General features: G+C 41.8%; 1 protein-coding gene across 5 annotated transcripts in view; it reads right to left on the bottom strand.

Moving 5' to 3' along the window:
* The window catches only part of GPR19 (G protein-coupled receptor 19), a 35941-nt gene extending 26171 nt beyond the window's left edge, over nucleotides 1–9770 (bottom strand). For 2 of the 5 annotated variants that reach the window (XM_044227964.1, XM_044227965.1), the window contains exons 1-2: nucleotides 9373–9676; nucleotides 8982–9036 (exon numbers count right to left, since the gene is read on the bottom strand). The gene's annotated coding sequence lies outside the window, so the exon portion shown is untranslated. Of the gene's footprint in view, nucleotides 1–2999; nucleotides 3158–8981; nucleotides 9037–9372; nucleotides 9677–9702 lie in introns of those variants that run through there. The other 3 variants (XM_044227968.1, XM_044227966.1, XM_044227967.1) reach the window with 3 other exon arrangements.
* Between the last annotated feature and the right edge of the window lie 5383 nt (nucleotides 9771–15153).

The raw sequence follows: 15153 nt of genomic DNA on the forward strand, positions 1-15153 counted from the left end.
TCTTGAGATACCAGTGACCAGCCCCAATAATTGAGTGACAAACCCTATTAAAAATCGTGAGTTTTCTAATGGCTTTCAACAAAACTGAAAGCAAACCACTATCCAACCGGCCACCGAGAGATTCATTAAAATAGTTTTCTTAAAAGAAAGTTCTTTTTACAGAAGAATGCCAGCTAATGAATGTAGAGTATAATAGCTAGGGCAGCATTTTGCAGCTCCCAGTGAAATAACTTATTCAGGGAAGGACTAAAATGGGTATTGAAACCATCAGATGAAAAGTTTTTGAGGACAGGTTGTAGATTATTTGCAAACTGCAAAGGGAAATGTATCTTTTTCCATGCTGAGACTGGAAGGTCACCATTTTAACCAGGTGACCAAATTTTTAGTATCACTAATAGTGAGACAACATGAAATTAGGTGCCTAACAATGAAGCAATATGACCTACCCAACATTACTAATCAAGTATTCTTTCTAAAAATTGTCTAACCTGAGTCTAATCAAACCTCTATTCACAATGTCTAGTTTTTTTTAAAGGGCAGGATTGAGAGAACAAGTTAAAAACATTATGGAAATAATTAGCCAAACAGAATACAGAATATTCTACAAGGGGACTCGACTGGACTTATCAAAAAGTCAATGTCATGGGGCACCTGGGTGGCTCAGTTGGTTAAGTGTCTGACTCTTGTCTGGCTCAGGTCATGATCTCAGCGTCGTGAGATTGAGCCCTGTGTCAACATGGAGCCTGCTTAAGATTCTCTTTCCTTCTCCCTCTGTCTCCCTACCCCACTGCTCATATGCTCTCTTTAAAAAAAATAAAATGGGGCACCTGGGTGGCTCAGTGGGTTAAGCCACCTTAGCCTTGGGCTCAGGTCATGATTTCAGGGTCCTGGAATTGAGTCCTCCTTCCCCCTCTCTCTCTGCCTGCCTCTCTGCCAACTTGTGATCTCTGTCTTTCAAATAAAGAAATAAAATATTTAAAATAAAATAAAAAATAATATTAAGTCAATGTCATGAAATAAGAATTAAAAAGTTGTGCTGTTAGAGATTCAGAGACTAAAGACCACAACAACGGATTTGCTGAAATGCAGACTGGGAATGGAGAGAGAGTGGATATAAAGTAGCTATAAAATATTTTGGGGATAATCTGGGAAATTTGCATTGTGAAATGGACATTAGGTGATATCATGGAATTGTTTTCTATATTAGGTGGGAGAAAGAAATCGTAGTTTATGGGAGAATTTTCTGATTCTTAGGAAATGCTGACATATTCAGAATAAAGTATCAAGACAAACACAAGTTACCCTCAAATTGTTCAACAATAAAATATATGTATGTACATAAACAAAAGGGGCAAGTAAATATAGCAAAACATTAACAATTGGTGAATCTAGGTGAAGAGCATATGGGTGTTTACTCTACTTATCTTTAAACTTTGGCAGCTGAATGAAAAAATAAACACTGCCCTATGGTAGAACAAGTACGTGCCACATAGAGTCTGGCCCTTTCCAGCTCAGGTTTAGTGAGAAAGAAAGAGAGATCAAGGAAAATAAAGCTGTCAGGAAACCAGGCCTGAGTTCTTTCTAGGCCAAAGTTGGATTTGAGTGTATTCATTTTCTACTGCATCTATAACAAATTACCACAAACTTAGTGGCTTAAAACAATACAAATGTATCATCTTACAGTTCTGTAGGTTAGAAATCCAACATGGGTTTTACTGGACTAAAATCATGGTTATGGCAGGGCTGCATTCCTTTCTGGAAGATACAGAGAAAATCTATTTCCTTGCTTTTCCAGCCACCCACATTCCTTGGCTCAAAGCCCTCTTACTCTATCTTTAAAACCAACAACTTTGTACCTTTCTAACCATTACACCATAGTCACATCTGCCTTTGACTCTGGTCTCAGACTGGAAAGTTTCTTTCAAGGACCCATGTCATTAGATTGGGCCCACCCAGATAATCCAGTATAATTTTCCCTCTCAAGGCCCTTAATTTAATCATATCTACAAAGTCCCTTTTATCTTGTAAGGTAATATATTCATGGGTTCCAGGGATTGGGACATGCACATCACTACAGGGCCCTTATTCTGCATACCAGTGAGTTACCTCTGTGTTAAGAGGATCTCTGCCTCCAGGAGAGAGAGAGAGGAGTCAACTATCCTAAGCTGTCCTGTTCCACTGAAGCATGGAGTATGAACTAACAGCCAGAGGGTCTGCCATGGCTAGGTGAGGTGACTCCACAGCAGGGGCCAAGAGGAAGCTGAGTCCACAAGGGGAAGTAGCCAGTACTCCCTGGGAGATTTGCCTAAAGCCAAAACCAGGTCATGAATTCACCAACTGCAGGCTTCAGCATCACAGACCAGCAAGTTCCCCAGCAATCGGGCCAACACGGGGTATCTTGTCAAAAACTGCCAGTACATACTCAAGGTCCAAAATGAAGCCAGTGAGTACCATCTCTCTCACCAATTCCACAAGGATGTGATGTTACTGCTCTCCACTCTACCACCCTGTATAAATGGATGTTACCATTAGAGAAGATGTAGGACATCCTTGGGAGGCATTATGAAACATGAAACATTTTTATCCAAAGGAGACTTAAACTACTTAAAGGAATTATTTAAATAATGAAATTGAACCATATTTGAAACTAATTAGACACTTAGGGTTTTTTTCCTCCTGTAACCTAATCATTGTGGGGGGTGTGTGTGTGTGTGAGTGGTTTTAAAACATCTCCACAAATTCTTTGATATTTCTCCCTTCAAACAGTGGTATCTAATACCACTCTCCTCAAATGTGGGCCTTCCTTAGTAGCCTATTTCCAGTGGAAAAAATGTGGCAGAAGGGGTTCTATGTAACTTCTGAAGCCAGACTGTAATAAGGATAGTTTCTGTCTGGCTCTCTAACATCTCAGATTACTCATTCTGGGGGAAGTCAGCCACCATGTCAGGACATTCAACCATCTTGTGAAGGGGCCCACATATGGAAAACAGGCCTCTCACCGACCAGCCCCAAGGAGCAACCAGCTGAGTGAGTGGCCATGGCAGCAGATCCTCTGGCTCTCGTCAGGCGACTGCAGTCCTTGTCAACATCAGGGCTGCAGCTATGTTGCCAGAACCAAGCCAGAACTGCCCAGCTAAGCTGCTCCCAAATTCCTGACCTACAAAATTAGGAGATAATGTTTATTATTGCTTTAAACTAGTAAGATTTAGGGCATTTAGGGGGTTTTTTAAATAGATTTTATTTATTTATCTGAGAGAGAGCAAGAGCAGGGGTGGGGCAAAGGGAAAGGAAGAAGCAGGCTCCCTGCTGAGCAGAGAGCGCACCGTGGTGCCCGATTCCAAGACCCCGGGATCGTGACCCAAGCCGATGGCAGACACTCAACAGACTGAGCCACCCAGGCACCCCAGTTTTAGGTTATTTTGTTTTACAGTAATAAATAATACACAGGTGAAAACTCTGGAATAAAAAACAAGATACCCACTCTTTCTAGGCATAGCTGAGCAGTAATAAGTGAAATAAGTATCCCTGCTACATATATGTGTTCCTTACATGGAAGGTATGTGGTTTCATGATGCCAAGACATTAGGAAGAGGAGAACACAATTAGCTACTTACACTGTTATTTGGGAGGAAAAAAGAAGATTATAAAGATTCAGAAGAGCTGTACAGAACTCTAGAACAGGAAGATGGACCTTAAATGGGACTGAAATAAGGGACCAGAAAGCTGTCAGAGCCAAGACAGCCACTGACTCTCCGTCTTTCTCTATGAGGCTACAATGCCTATTGTCTCCTATTCCCTTTTCACTGGCTACATTCACCTGTTTCTCTTTTGATATCAGCTCACCCTGCATTACTGGCCCCCAAAGGCTGGTCCCAACAGGCCAAGATGTCTCTGAAACATGCATGACCTTATAAGCTCAATGCTCCTATCAAAGTAACCCAATCTCAATTAAAAACTGAACTACCGTATGATCCAGCAATCCCATTTCTGGGAATATCTCAAAAGGAAATAAGATCAGTATCTTAAAGAGATATCTGCATCCCATATTCATCAAAGCATCATTTATAATAGCCAAGATGCGGAAACAGTCTAAGTGTCTGTCAAAAGAGGAATGGATAAAGGAAATACAATACACACAGAGAAGTATTTTTCAGCCTTTAAAAAGAAGGAACTCCTGGGGCACCTGGGTGGCTCAGTGGGTTAAAGCCTCTGCCCTCGGCTCAGGTCATGATATCAGGGTCCTGGGATCGACCCCCCGCATCGGGCTCTCTGTCAGCAGGGAGTCTGCTTCTCTCTCTCTCTCTCTCTCTCTCTGCCTGCCTTTCTGCCTACTTGTGATCTCTCTCTGTCAAATAAATTAATTAAATCTTAAAAAAAAAAAGGAACTCCTGTCATTTGTGACAACATGGATGAACCTGGAGGACATCATACTAAGTGAAGTAAGCCAGACAGAAAGACAAATACTATATGATCTCACTTATATGTCAAATCTAAAGAAGTCAAATTCCTAGTAACAGTGAATAAAACAGTGGTTACTGGGACTGGGATCTGGGGAATAAAGGGAGATTCTGGTCAAAGAGTACAAACTTTCAGTTATAAGATAAACTGTTTTAAGATAAACTGGAGACCTAATATACAGCAGGGTGACTAGAGTTAACAATAATGTATCATATATTTGAAATTTGCTAAGATAGACTTCACATTTCCTTACCACACACATACAAATAGTAACTATGTGATACAGATAAACTAATTAGCTTGACTGGTAATAATCTCACAACATATATGCATATCAAAACATCACACTGTACATCTTAAATATATGCAATTTTTGTCAGTAAATTTCAGTAATTTCAGTAAAGCTGGGGACAAATACATGACCCAGTCTCTCAATGTTCTGATCTATATTCTTAGGAGGCAGAGTCTGTTGGACTCAGCCTAAGTCAGATACACAGCTAGATCCCATCAGTTGTAGGCAGCAGGATGGAGTTCTCATACTACCCTCTCAGCACTCCATAATTGGCAAATTTTATAAAAGTGCAGGGCAAGGAGAGGGAGGAAATGAATGACAGATGAAATGACTGGCATCTCAGTATGCATGTATGTGTTTTTACAATCCCATTAACTCTCCATGGGTGAACCTGCCAACAGCCCAACTCTGAACTCACAACACCTGTGGCCTCCAGCTCCCCTCTATTGTAATCACCCACCTGGCTATGCACACCCTTCACTCTGCTTGTAGCTCTCCCACACACACACACACACACACACACTATGCTCTTTCCACAGCTGAGACTTGACACACGGTGTCCTCTGCCCTGTCCACCTTGGGAACATGTAGTCCTCTCTCAAATTCTGCTGGGTTTCATCCTGGGTTGGTTCTATGTCCCTTTACCCCCACTCCCTCCAAAATAAGTTACTCGTATCTTCCTTTTTACTATAGTACTTCTTTAATCCTCACACATACTACTTCTGTCGTTGTATATATTATATTGCACTGTGTTCATAAATTCTTATAGGGAGGAATGTCATCCGGTTCATCCTAATACCTCCAGAATTAAAAAAACAAAGAAGGTACTCAACAATAATGTTCCAGCGCATTGAACAAACTTAATTTGGGGGACTAACTGAAAGCAACTTAATTCTTATTTTCCACTGACCCTGTGAAAATACTCTGTAAGGGTTGGTTTTTTCTCCCATCCCTGAATAAAAACTTAGGCAGTCCCATTCCTTTTTCTGGTAACTTTTAGTTAAGAAAAGTTAGTAACTAAAATATCCGGTCCTGGGCGCTAGGGTGGCTTAGGTGGTTAAGCATCTGCCTTCCACTCAGGTCATGATTCCAGGATCCTGGGATCAGCCTACATCCGGCTCCCTGCTCAGCGGGGAGTCTGCTTCTCCCTCTCCCTGTGCCTGCCACTCCCCCTGATTGTGTTCTCTCTCTGTTAAATGAACAAATAAAATCTTTAAAGGAGTTATATATATCCAGTCCTGTGTAATAATCAAACTTTGCCACCTGACTTAAAGGCTTTCTCCCTCCTCCCAGTTTGTGCCTGCTACAGAGGGAAGCTTACATTTAGGAAAAGAGTGTGGCCACTTCTCTCTCCCTGACTTGTCTAACAACACTCCAATAACTCCATTCAAATATTCTCTTCGAAACCCCTTTATCAGTCTTCATCTTGACTTTGTATGCCCTTGATAGGGGTGAGAGTTCAAGAATAGCCTCGTCAGTTCTCACCCTCCTATAAATTACAAAAGACCTATAGAGCAGTCTGTGGTATTTCTTGTCAAAGAGCCTCAGCAGCACTCCTATTTTAACATATTTTTACAAAAGCTGGACTAAACTGTCACTGCTTGAGATTTTCCTACTTCTAACTTTCAACATGCTTCCCTCCTTACGCCAAGTCTCCTATCCTCCTACCCCATTCCACTCCTCATTTCGGCATATTCTGCTATTCTCCCACTTTATAAGCTTTCACTACTGACCCCTGCAGTCTGAATCCCTTGTCTCCTTATCTAGCCAATAATGTTTACTCATTTCCCCAGTGCTCTTGCTAGGGACTAGACAAACTAATGCACTTCTCAAGAAAAGGGACCCAATTAAAGATAGGCTACCCTATGTGGCGGAAGAAATTCTTGGCCAGTACTGCTACAGTTGGGTTTAGGCACCCAAAGACTGAAGGAGTATGTTGGTTGCAACTTCTGAACCACTTATATCCCTAGAAACTAATGTCGTCCTACTAGAAAGTCACTTGTCTCTTAGAAGCTCAAATCCCTGAACCAGACATGCCATTCCTTCTGTTTCAAGAAATTCTTTATTCACTAAAAAGGTTACAAAAACAGGCTTGCATCTCACCTTTCTTCTCTGTTAGTACGAACAAAACTGTGTCGTGAGGGCGCCTGGGGGCTGGGATCGAGTCCCGCATCGGGCTCTCTGCTCAGCGGGGAACCTGCTTCCTCCTCTCTCTCTCTCTGTCTGCCTCTCTGCCTACTTGTGATCTCTCTCTGTCAAATCAATAAATAAAAAATCTTAAAAAAAAAAAAAAACTGTCTCGTGAGAACAGCCACAACAACCCTGATAGGTCTCATTGTCAATGGCCTGCTGCACGTGTTTTCCCACAAGCACCTTTCCACCAGAGAACACCCACATATACACGCTACAGTGATGTCATGATGCCCATGCAACAGAGTAGAGCCAGCTATAAGAGGTCACCTCACCCCACTATGGACATCAGCCCAACATTCACCACATGGTAAAGCAATAAAGACAATAAAAAACCATCTGTGTTGCCTGTGCTAGATCAAAGGATCAACTTGGGAGACTCAAAGTCCTCCATCTCTACAGCAAGGCCCATGTACTCCTGAGGTCTGTATTAATGACATCATCACCTGCCTTTCCCAAATCCGGATGTTTACCACATTCTTGTCATAGTGGCCTCTTTTCCTGAATATAGCCCACTATGTCCTAGTCATCTGCCCATCTCAAGCACTAGCCTTTATTCCTCTACAAATTTTTCAAATATACAGCCATACAGATAGATGGTCCTAAACCACAGGTCTAATTTTCTTCTCCTTCTTCTAGATGGAACACCTCTTTTTTTTTTTTTTTTTTTTAAGATTTTGGTTATTTATTTAAGAGAGAGAAAGATAGCTAGAGCAAGCACAAGCCGGGGTGGAGGGTGGGGAGAGGGAGAGGGAGAAACAAGCTCCCCACTGAGCAGGGAGCCCCATGCAGAGGTTGCTGCCAGGACCCCAGGAACATGACTTGAGCAGAAGGCAGATACTTAATCGACTGAGCCATCCAGGCGCCCTAGAGGGAGCTCTTAAAGCAGTGGTTCTAACTTTAGTAGCAAATGAGCTTTAAAAAATTACTCATGTCCAAACTCCACTATCAGAGATTCTAATTCCACTTAATCGATTGAGTGGGCAGCTTGGGCATTTTTTAAACCTCCCCAGGTAATTGTAATGTGAAAGCAAGGTAGAGAACCTGTCTTAAATACAGATGGCTTTATGCTACATAGAACTTCCATATTTGAAGGGCAGATAGCATGCATAAATGTGGGAGGCTCAGGGAAAGACACTTTCATTTGTTGATCATAAATTATATATCAAATTCTCTGTAGTAACTCAGGCAGCCTTCTAAATAGTACCTCATTTCATCTTTACAATCATCCTATGAGGTAGGCACTGTTATCCTTATTTTACAAAGAAGAAAACTGAGGCACAGGCAAGTCACACAGAGTAACTGGCATAATCAACCAAGGCAACCTCCAGATCTGATTTCCAATTTTATACACTTTCTGTGACTCCATACTGAAATGTCATGCCTCCTACAGCTAGATGATCCCACTTCCTAAAACAAGACACCTAAGCTTTATCCCAGAAATCCTATTCTACTGCGTCCATGAATTTTTTCCTGGAACATTTTCCCATGAATGGCACACATAGAGCCCTGCTACCAGGCTGTACTTTAGGCTGCTAAAATGGAATGAAGTGCTCCAAGGGAAAACTTTTTAGGGAACTATCATGTAGGGTAGTTATTGGGTCTTTATTGAAGTACTTCCATTTTAAAATTCATACCTGGATCCTTTGCCCATCATTGCTGACTTAAATCCTGAAGCTTTCTCTATTACAGATTAAGCTATACTAGCTACATACACACCACTGCTTTGGTGGGCTAGTAAAATTATGTACTCTGTCCGTCCTCTGCCCTGTACTCCAGACAGGACACAAAAAATCAACATAGAGTGGCTAAGCTGCCTAACATTGCTGCCAATATCAAGATGGACTCCAATACCTAGTGAATTGGAAAGCGGGAACTAGAAGTATGTCTTATTGTAATGCACCAGTGGTATGTCTAAGGGACGAAATTCCACCACTTCACAAAATTCACATTTCATTCTGGCTGAGGTATAGGGTGGGTGGGAGGTGGTAGGAACAAGGGGAGTTACTGGGAGAGAGTACTTCAGGTATCTGGGTGGTACCTTTCGGACGATGCAGGACAAAATCCAACGTTTGTGCGCAGGTGTCCCGTGTATCCTGCAAAAGAGGTAACATTAGTCAGGCAGATAACTCAAGGCAGTTCCCAAATTCCCCGCTCCTCTGACCTTAAACTGTTCTTTCTAACCCTAACCTCAGCCCTTGTTCAGGACTATGGCTTTTAAGATCCCCTTGTTCCACTCACTCAGGGACTTCCCAATTTTCACCTTACAAATCACGGCCTAATCATTTCTTCCTTTCTGTTCAGGAACATGCATAGGTTCACACTACTTTAAGGAACGTTCTCTACTGACAACAGTTTTCTTTCTAGTCTCACCTCTCCCTTGTGCTGTATAGCTACTGCCTTCATTTATCATCTCCCTCCCATTGCATTACCTTAGTTCAGCCCAGTCTCCCTGTCTCCAGTAAGGGAAGAAAAAAAAAAAAATCTTGGCGCCCTCAGATTTATTCCTTTAAGTGGCTCCCCGAGTTATCTTTCCAAACACATCAAAGTCATCACCCTCATTTTAAGACTGGGATCCGCTCCTCCACCCCGACTCCTTTACTGCTGGCTTGGCTGACACTGGCTCTGACACAGAATTCACGGCCAATATATAGCAACGAAAAGAAGGGACGACCATGCAGTCGTGCAAAGTTGTGACGGCAAAGTCTCCAAGAACGTAGTGTCGTGCGCCTTAACACCGCCCCCTCCCATCCCCGCCACACCTTTCTGGAGGGCCAGATTTAGTTTACTATTGACGTCGCCGAAAGTTTCAAAACTTTTTCGCGCTCCCAAGGATTACTCAGGAGGCATGCGCACACGTTCCCGCGGACGTGCCTCTCTGCGCTCGGGAAGATCTCGCGTGGTTTGAGGAAGCCCCGAGACTAGGAAGTGTTCTGTGGCGCGGTGAGCCCTTTCCCCATCTTCCCCCATCCCCCACCCCCAAGCTGGGTGGATTTGTGCCGTAAACAAATAAAGGAGAATGAGACTCGGCGGCGAGAGCAAGCGAGGCTGGTACAACCAGCCATCAGGCTAGCGGCGGTGTTCGGGGACGAGGAATTCTGCAGACTTCTCTGCCAGGCCCCGAAAGCCGCGCCTGTTCCTCGGTGGGGGGAGGGGGGAGCCAGAAATTAGTAAAAATAGAAAAGGCCAAGCACTTTGTCACCCTAAGCGGCGTTTTGTTTTGCTTTTTCACTTTAAACTTGAAAAATCCTCCAGGGGTTGCCAAGCCAGCGGTTGACCCTCCTGCTGCCACTGCGCCTGCGCGGCGTTTGTTTACCAGCTCGGGCGCCCGCGCTTACTTGAGCGTCTTGGTGTGTATGTAATTCACAGTGAAAGTCGTGCTTCTCTGGAAGTTGAGAACAGGACGTTTGAAGTCTTAAGTCCGAAGCTAGTGAAAATACGAACGGGAATGAAAACCCTGAATATTCAGAAATCCTTGCCTTCTCAGACCTGCCATAGGAGGGCTTTATAATGTACGTGACGAAGGAGGGGGCACCACTGTAACCATTAGTAAGAAGTTGCAAGCAGCGACGGTAAACCTAAAAGCGCAGGTAGTATTTAGGTACCTGTTATGGAAAAGATGCAAAGAAGCCTAGCCGGAAAGCCATCTGGGTCGAGCAAATCCCTAGCAGTACCTGCATGATTAAGACTGACTCTTGAAACAAACTCAATAAGGCAGCCATGCAAATTTTGAAACTAAAAAGGGAGGTAACTCTAGAAGCAATCGCCATTAAAAGCACAAGCAAATTTTAAGAGATGGTTTTAAGATGCCTTCCGAATCCGTTTCAGATGCTTTAGAAGTCCATGATACTTGGAAAATGAGAATATCTGGTAGAACTTAGTGGTGTAGATTTATGAATCTGAAAACACACACAAAGGCAGGAAGGCTGATTTTTAAGTGTCTTTATGGAGGCATTTCTATTGATGTACTTTAATGTGCTCAGAAATAAACACGAAACTGGTAAATTCAGCCAAACCTGAATCTTTATCCTAGAATTGGATAAAAGCATAGAGGTTAGCAATTTGGCCATTTTATTGCACTCTATTTGTTAAGTTTTAAGCGAAGACTTGGACTTGGGATAGAAGAAAATTTCTACAAAAGAAGGTGAGATTTTTTTTTTTTAGGTAGCATGAAATTCGGTAGAAAAAAATGTATGGATGTATGCAGGTGGGGCCAAATTTTGAAGGCTTTGGACATCTGCAGTATGGTTCACATGGAGCCTTCACCTTAAAAAAATTAGCCCCAGGGACACCTGGGTGGCTCAGTTGGCTGAGCATGACTGGGGTGGTGATCTTGGAATCATGGGGTCTGGCAGGGTAGGTCTGCGCACTGGGCACTGGAGTCTGCTAGGGATTCTCTCTCTTCTTCTCCCTCTGTTCCCCCCCCAGAGGCCCTGCTCACATGGGTGCGTGTGATCTCAGACTCTCTCTCAAATAAATAAATTAGGTGCTGGAATGTTTTTTATAATGTTCAATATGATAGTAAAATTTAGTAAATCTGGTAGTTTGGATACTTAATTACCTTTTAAGACATAGTTGTACCAAAGTCAGAAGTAACTTTAAAATCCTGCTCTGCTATCTAGAAGTACAGTCATTTGGTTGAGGAAGGTGATAACCAGTTTTCTAAGCCAGGATTGCATTGACATTTTCTTCATGAAGGAAAAGAAATGTAGATAAGGTGAATTAATTCTTTGTTCACCTTAATGATTAAGACTGACTCATAAAGACGGCTGGCTTACTTCATCAACACAATAAACAACTGTAAAAAACTGAATACTTTTATTGCATTGGAAGAGATGACTCTAATGAAAATTAAGTATGGGAATCGGATGAAGAGTTGATAAAGAACTGTGAATCCTTTGAGACGCCTGGTTTGTTTACATGTGATAAAAATGTTAGTGTAAGACTGGTAAGTGGTCAAATAAAACTTCATCTTTGTTCACTGAAAAGAAATCCTTTGATGAATAAAAGAAATTCACAAATGGATTGGTTACCCATTTAGTCTGTCATATGACTCAGCAGGAAATATACTTACCAAAATTTCCACAATCAGTAGCTGAAAAAGTGACCCATACCATTTTTTTAGCAGCATTCTGGGCACACTGTCCTGTTATTACCCTGACACTAAAAAGAAGTAAAAAAAAAAAAAAAAAAAGGCAAAAACTGCTGCCATTGTTATCCACATATTTATGTGAATCTGGGTTCTTGAATTACTGTGACCTCTAGACAAGTAAGAAATTGCTGAACAATGAATCTAATATGCATTACCAATTATTCAAAATTGGTTGAGTCAACACAATATAATCTTATTAACGGAGTCGTGGAAATATTTTTCAGGATAGATAACTTTAAACATTTTTTCAAGTATTAAATACGTATATAACAGCCAAAGTGCAGTGTTTGTGCATGGAACCTTAATGATAAGGGACTTCAAGGAAATTTTGCTGCTGCTTCTAATTCTGCAGTCTTTTAAGTGTTGGGAGTAATTCCAGCAATCCTGTCATACTTAAAGAAAGAATGTTGTCATCGGTTAGCAAGGGGGAGGAGGAGGAGAGAGAAAAGGGTGAACCTCATTTGCAAATATTATGCAAAGCCCATTGAGGACATCTTCTCTGCTGAAGCACCCTTCCTTCCGCTAGAGAACTCTGCCTCAGCCTCCCTCCCACCCCCATATTTTCATGGCTAGCTGCCTCATTGCATTTTCATCTCTGATCAGCAAAGATGCCTTTCTATTCTGCCATCCTCAACATATTAATGAATCTTCTATCCTAGTCACAAGATGGCTGCCATAACTTCAAACAGTATGTTCTCTTTTTTTCATATTTTAATTATTCATTTGAGTGAATGAGAGAGAGAACGAGCATGAGTGGGAACAGGGAGGAGCACAGGGAGAGGGAAAAGCAGACTCCTCACCGAGCAGGGAGCCCGATGTGGGAATTGATCCCAGGACCCTGAGATCATGACCTGAGCTGAAGACAGATGCTTAACTGACTGAGTCACCCACGCACGCCTAAACATCATGTTCTCATATCAAATGTTTCAAACAGAAAGAAAGAGATGTGGTAGGGGGAGGGGTGGTGCTCAGCTCTCTCCTTGTGGCCTTTCTCTTCTTATCAGGGTGAAAAATTTTCCCATATGACTTCACAGACTTCCCTTTACATTGCTCATAACCATATCATATGACTACCCATGGCTGAGAGGAAGGCCAGGAATGCATGTACAGGAAAAAACAAGTATTCTTTAAAATTGTTCACTATAAATAACAGGACTTACAGAAAACGTATAGGCTTAGGAGCAGACCCTCAAAACCTATGCAACGTTGTTACTTGAGGACAATAAAAATTACTATGCTAATAAAAAATAATACCAATTAAATCTCCACTGGCATTTGTGTTCAACTTCTTGGTTATCCTTTAGATCTATGCCGCTCAATATGGTATCCATTAGCCATGTGTGCCTCTTGGGCATTTAAATATGCTAATCCAAATTGAGATGTGCTATAAATGTAAAATATACAACAGATTTCTAAGATTTAGTAAGAAAAAAAGAATGTAAAATAGCTCATTAATAGTTTTTATATTGGTTACGTGTTGAAATATTTCACTTGTTTCTTTTTACTCTTTAAAGATGTGGCTACTAGGGGTGCCTGGGTAGCTCAGTCCTTAACCGGTTGCCTTTGGCTCAGGTCGTGATCCCAGAGTCCTGAGATGGAGCCCTGTATAAGGCTCCCTGCTCCTCCAGAAGCCTACTTCTCCCTCCCCCTCTTCCCCTGCTTGTGTTCCTGCTCTCACTATCTCTCTCTCTCTCAAATAAATAAATAAAATCTTTTTTTTAAAATGTGACTACTCAAAAACTTAAAATTGCATTACATGTCTCATATTTCTATTGAATAGCACTGCTTTAGAACATTTAACCCTGGAACACAAGCTTCCTTCTTACGCACATAGGTCCTGGAGGGCATTTGCTTCCAATTAGAAGCAGTTTCATCAAAATTAAAAATATGATCCAAAATTTAGCCTTCTCCATCAGTGGCCACCCCCCCACACACAGGAGAAATTCATTTACACTGTGCAGCTTCACCATATAAACTATTGTTGTGAAAATCTTAAAAGTTCTTAAAGATCGAAACAAGCCTCTACTTGTACTGAAGAAAGGCATTCCTGAGGAATTGTCTGCTTTTTTTCTTAAAGTTTTTATATTGCTAAGGTTTTTTACTTAATTGTGAAAAGGCTTGTTCCCTGATCACTTCAAAATGCAAGTATGCCAGGAAAAATAATGAACAAACAAATGTAATTTCTGCATTGTGTTGACATTATTTCCCCCATTTACCAATTGCATATGTGCTAATAATGACTATATCTGGCATAAAGCTTTTATGGTGGGAAATAGAATGGCCAGTAGGCAAAGAGAGAGAGAATTTCAATCCTGTATTTTTAAAGGATTGGTATATGATTATGGGCTATCTTGAACAGTGCCAGTGAACAATAATAACGGGAATAAATGACTTTTTTTTTAAGTTTTTATTTATTTATCTGACAGACAGAGGAAGCACAAGCAGGGGGAATGACAGAGGGAGAAGCATACTCTCTGCTGATCAGGGAGCCCTACTCATGGCTTAGTCCTGAGACCCAGAGATCAGATCATGACCTGAGACAAAGGCAGACACCTAACCGACTAAGCCACCCACGTGCTCCCAAAATGACTCTTCTGGTTACAAAGTTAACACTTAGTTATTTGTCCCATTTGATTAACTCAATTACCACTCCCCCCAACCAGTAAAAATCCATTGAGTTTTTAAGGCCCATTTCATTTTGTTTAAGAGATTTTTATTTATTTTTTTATTTATTTATTTATTGGACAGACAGAGACCACAAGTAGAGAGTCAGGCAGAGAAGGAGGAGGAAGCAGGCTCCCCACTGAGCAGAGAGCCCAACATGGGGCTCGATCCCAGGACCCCGAGATCATGACTTGAGCTGAAGGCAGAGGCTTTAACCCACTGAGCCACCTAGGTACCCCAAGCCCCATTTTATTTTTAAAAAAGTTTTTATTTATTCATTTGACACACAGAGAGCACAAATAGGCAGAAGGAAAGGGTGAAGAAGCCTCCCTGCTGAGCAGTAAGCCTGATGATGAGCAAGGAGCCTGATGTGGGACTCCATCCCAGGACCCTGGGA

This window comes from Neovison vison, chromosome 12 (genome assembly GCF_020171115.1).
Source record: "Neovison vison isolate M4711 chromosome 12, ASM_NN_V1, whole genome shotgun sequence".
Taxonomy (NCBI): Eukaryota; Metazoa; Chordata; class Mammalia; order Carnivora; family Mustelidae; genus Neogale; species Neogale vison.